Source organism: Bombus flavifrons, chromosome 15 (genome assembly GCF_040668555.2).
Source record: "Bombus flavifrons isolate JBK064 chromosome 15, iyBomFlav1_principal, whole genome shotgun sequence".
In the NCBI taxonomy this organism is placed as follows: domain Eukaryota; kingdom Metazoa; phylum Arthropoda; class Insecta; order Hymenoptera; family Apidae; genus Bombus; species Bombus flavifrons.
This window is the reverse complement of record NC_138456.1, coordinates 12,001,027-12,006,937: the sequence shown is the minus strand read 5'-3', so window position 1 is coordinate 12,006,937 and position 5,911 is coordinate 12,001,027.

Genomic DNA, 5,911 nt, shown 5'->3' with positions numbered 1-5,911 from the left:
TTGTACAAACGGTCTCTGTTTCATCTGATCTTGTCCCGACATTCTACCGCCTTGATATTAATTCACCTCATCGACCTGTCGCGTTAACAAGCTACAAATAAAAAAGAATTTAGCAATCGCTGAAGTAGGAAGCAGTTGGCTTTTCTAACACGACCAACATATCGGTTTTCTGTTTCTTGATTGAAATAACAGCGGGCCTCGACGTGTTTGTCAAGCTCTTGATACACAGTGATACCACGATAGAGACTGTTCTAACCTCGTCGTTTCTTTTCTGTTCTTTATTTACTCTTTTATATTTGTCAGTTTGCTTTTTTTAAGCGGAAATCAACAACGAATTGTTCGCCCTGTTATTTGCGCCCGGAAAACAGTTCTTGCGCGCAACAATAGAAAACTGCAACAAGTTGTCAGTTTGTCGACATAGCGTGAATAACATTTTCTGAAATGTTTTATATTCCGCTTTGTGTTGAAGGTATTTGGAAGAAAAATTGGACACACTGATGGATTTGTACGAGAAGAAATAAGCTTTTCAATGGTCTGGTAATTTTTCGTAATTTTTGCGGAGAATAATATCGTGTATAAAAGTGAAAAGTAGGATTTTTTTAAATCTCTTTCACCTGTTTCTCATACCTCATTTTCTTTCTTTGCGACGCAACGATAGAATCGTTATCGCCGTGAATCGTGAAAGCTCGCGCGTGTAAAAGTATGCAGAATCGTAAGTAAACGTTATTATTCGTGTTACCAAATGAAATTGATATATCTAATACTTGTCATACGTACCTGCGATAAGATATGATACTAGAATGTACATGCCATGAAATATGGTGAAATTTGACTAAAATGTCAAATTTTTTATTTTATAAATAAAAAGTTGAGATGTAGCAGTTTTTCTTCTATCTAACGTAATTTAGCGAAATTTCGCCAAGTTTCCCCGGTCCCAGTATCGATCCGACTTACTTACAAATAATCCGATACCATTGTGTTAAGATAACCAACTAAATTCTTCTCATAAAGATAAATTTTTATAAGAATGACGATTTAGAATTTAAGCAGAAAGACTGATTCATTTCAATAAAAGGTTTTAGTATAAATTAGTTTTAGTATAAATGCATTCAAATATACATATGTAGCAGATAGAATATCATACCTTATATGTTATATCTTAATCTAGTAACATTGTATCCTTGCAGTATTATTAAACAATTGTGCATTTAAGAATCACGTAGAAAACTTCAAAAACACATAACTCAATGAAAGATCAGAAATATGTATTTCCTTTCGCAGGGAACTGAGAGGGGAAAGTCCCTTTTAAATATCTTCAAAGTTTTATTAATATCCTTGGTACGATGTTTGATGTGAGTTGTTGTCGGTTGACCTCGATCTTTTCATCTTACTCGGCGATTGTTGCGCAATCGGTATTTCTGCCAGCCATGAAAATTTATGAAAATCTTGAAAGCTTTTCATCGAGTTTACACTACGTTCAGCGGTGTCTCGTTGAACGATGTCAGATGCGGAAAGCTGTTTGAAAGAACGAGCGAATATAGGTCGTCGTTGTTACCCGTTTATTTTATCAGGGTTGCTGGGAACTCGACAAACGAGAGAACGAGAAAGAAAGGAAGTTCTTTGATAACTCGTGTGCTGCACATTAGCGCAATTTTCTTTTATTTCTCTTAATACTTTCGTCGAATAATAGGTTCGCTCGCTATTTACGAAACCCGTTCGAACCCCGTTCCGAACGAATGTTCCTCGCACGGCATCACACGGAACAGCGTTACATCGTATTTCACGTTTCCCTTAACATTAATCGCCTCGGAATACGTAAACGAAACACGAGTAGTAACTCCACAGTACATATAAGTAGAAATATCTTTTCTTCTGTTTCTTTCTCGTAAAATAAAAGTTATATTTCTTACAAGCATGTACGTATGTAGATAAAACAGAATTTGATTATCAGAACACCAATGAACCAACAATTTTGGGGATAATACCTCTAAGAAAGAATAGAAATGAAAGTATTTTTTGTTATATTTCTATTCAAAATTTTTTGTTCTTGTTTGTTTAGTATGAAATTTTAATTTTATAAAATAGTTGAAAATAAGTTATCTTGCTTCGTATAGAAACAAAATTACTTGATTATTCGAATAGTTAGTTTGGATAATCAAAATTCTATTGTATGTTTAACGTCTTCTGATCGTAGAATAGAGTTCTTAAGAATCTTGGCTATCCAAGGTGGTTGTCCTAACATTTGGGACATATATATCGCCGTGGAAAAATTTTATTACTCGTTTCACGAACGGATTTTCATCATTATTGAACGATAATTGGCAGATATTTTTTTCCTTCGTCTTCCTTTTCATCTGCTCGATGATGTTATATGCTTTAATAATACGAACAATTTCTGTATGGGAAACTTGTTAAAGTTCCATTAGTTCGATACCATCGATCTTTATTCGTGTTGCATTAGCGAAATTCCACGGTACTCTTTCTCACATTTTCCCACTCAAACTTCTTTCTCGGTGGATGTATTGTTTTCGAGTTAAATGTCCAATAATTTGGTAAGATGAACTCTTTCATACTCTTGAAACACCAAAACTCTTATTCTCTGAAATTACTTCTCGTTAATTTGTACGTGCTCTTCTTCTTTCTATCCTTTTTACGAAACAAGTGCCAAGCTTTACTTATTTAAAGACATTCTGTCACATTTCTCTTACATTATTTTAACATAGTCGATGCTGACGCTATATGTACGTAAATACTTTTCAAAAACATATTAATATCAGTCGATATTCCGAAGATTAGCAGGCAGCTATACAAAAATTAAGTAATCGATACAAGTGTAATTTAGTAAAACTGTAATTAATCTGATTTAAAATTAACCCTCTACGATTGAAATTTTGTTGGAGATTATAGTAGATTATAGCTGCTCGTTTTAGTTTGAAATCTAATAAAGTATTAAAGTTAATAAACATTATAATAGTAAATAGAATAATGCGGTCATAAACAAACAAATTGTACAACATTGTAGAGAGTTAAGGTAAACCAAGTGGTTGTTGTGACATTACAAAGGGAAACAAATTTCTAACACGCACTGTGCAATTGGACACAGTGAGTGAATGACTGAGTGAGGGCGTATATGTATGTGTGTATGCGTGTGTTGTGTCCGCGCGCGCGCGAGACAGAGACAGATAGAGAGAGAGAGAGAGAGAGAGAGAGAGAGAGAGAGAGAGAGAGAGAGAGAAGAAAAAATAATACACATATATACGAGTATGTAGATCGAGAACGATCGAAGCGTTTACATGCCTTACTTCTTCATCATACGAGTTCCACAAAAGTCACATTGATCAACTCGATAAACTGAAATGTAGAGAAAAATGACATAATAATTGTAAACATTATTTTTCGAAATTTTCTCTAAAGTTCGTGATTATCTACCCGTAATGAATAAATTCATGAAAGAAAGTCCTTTGTTCTTCGAAATGTTGAATATTCACTGCGTGTACCAGGCTAATGAAATTGAAAACTTGATACAAAATTATTGACTCGAAATGAGTCTATACTTAACTCAAAATGTTCGTGTGTCGCTCAATGACAAGATCACATACCTTTCCTTCTTCCCCTCGATTCGTTTTACATGAAAGCTACAGTTTGCGACGTTAACTCTGCGTACTGTTTGATAACGATTACACAGAGCGGCAGGTGTTTCCTCTCTAAAACCGCGACGCTACGAACGGAAGCCCGATAAAAAAGAAAACATCTATGAACGTGACGGCCAATGTAACTCCGTGTATTCTGCATAGAGAAATAAAGATCAGTTCGGTGCGTCGAAAGCGGCACTTTAAATGCTTGTCACTTGATTCTTAGATGCTAGCAAGCTAAATTCCATTCCAAATTCCTCGAATTCGTTCGTTTTACTTTAAAGTTTATCTGTTTGCGCCGATGTGACTGCTTAATAAATTTTAAACTAACGATTTCCATTGTGTCTATTAATCAAAATAATGCATGTTTATATTAAAAAAAAAAAAAGAAGAAAAATGGAGATTATTTGACATACATTAAATTTAATATTTTTTAAAAATTTATTTACAATTTACTTGTAATTATATTTATCATGTAATAAGTACAGTAAATTATTGCCTAAAAATCGTATTTAGTAGCAATTTCATCAAATTTGATTCGAATAATATGTTGTTTGAAAATTGTCAGGTAGAATGCAAAAAGAGAAATGAATATTAATTCGTAGCAAGATGAAAAGCAAAGACTGACGACGGGAATGGCTTCTTTGAAGCTAAGAACTGAACCGCAAAGTATATATTTGTAGGAAATGTAAATTTATAGCAGCTTTGAAATTCTTGAAATCTCTAAAAGCGGATTTGTTAAGAATTCTAGTTCGGATGATGAAGTTGGATCTATATTGGAAAATAAAATTCTCTCCGTGATAATTTCTGTAATCTTGCAAACTCAGTTTATAATTTCATAAATTACGGTTTCCATCGGAAATTTAATATCGCTTAAAGATTAGTATGGCCTGCATAAAAAGATAAAGCGATTTCATATAATATAATCTCTCGATCGATCAAAGTTCTTTTTCAAAGTAATAAATTTCCTGTTTGATGTTATTTTTCCCACTTTCTTTTAACTAAATTATTATATCTTATAAATGACTTTTTATCACTTCACTTAGGTGTTCATACGTTTCCGCGCTTCCTCTAATTTATTGACGAGCGAGTATTTTATTAAATGTATTTTATTAAATTAATATCGATAACTTGTAAATTATAACCTATAAAATTTCACAAATAATATTAGTTCAATTGTGAAAGGTGACATGGATGTAGCAGAATCGATAAGAAGTCAAAATTATAGGTATTTGTCAAAATGTCCGTCCGGATGTTATCGAAAAATCTAGCACAGCAGTTTGTATTGTCACGTGTAACAATACGATCAGAGCGCTGCCTAATTGCTCGAAATATAATTCCCTTTCCGATATCACGGTTCTCTGTCGGCATATCGACGTCGAATCGACAGACGCGCAACGTTTTAGGCGATTGTCATTATCGTCGGACAATTCGAATGTAACGAATAGAATTAATCGGAAATTCGAGCGAATCGAGGAGACTGCCGGTGACGTATACATGGGTCAGTGACAGCGTTCGAGCGAACAAAGCCGGCGACTTTTATCCTTCTTTAGACGCGTAGACATGTTTGTGAAACAAAAGGAAGGAAATATGATTGAACTTTTTTGCGTATTATTATTTGTGATTACATTTCTCTATATAGTAATATAAATATGTTATTGTACACTACATGTAGATATATGTTACTGATAAATTAAAATGATACACAATTTTGTCAAGTTTAATATCTAAAAACTCAAAATAGTGTCTTTTTTGTTTGTTTTGTTTTCTTTTTAGGTTTAACACACGGCTAGAATTAAAAACAGTAGAACAGACAATACCGCATCATTTAGGATTCCCAAATATTCGATTTCTAAGATAATAAGATAATTTCTAAGATAACTTTCTGTGAAACATAATAACGAAGATTATTATTATTAATTATTATTAATGCAATAGATATCGTAAATCATATTAACGATTAAATAAACTTTCTTACATCGACGTTATACGTACGCACTCGCAATCGTTTGCCCCATCCCCTCCCCTCCCCTCCCCGCAAACAAATAAAACAAATGCATGAAAAGAGGAGAACAAAATTAGAAATCCGAGAGTTACGTATAAGAAAGCGTGTTACGATATTTCTCAAATTACCACCCTGTATCGTATCGTTCATCGAAACTACGAACTACTACCTACTATCGATTAATCACGCATGCACTAGTTTCACGCGAGCAAAATTGGCCATAGTTTGTTAAACTCATTCGGACAGCTGTCACTGACATTGGAAAAACGGTCCG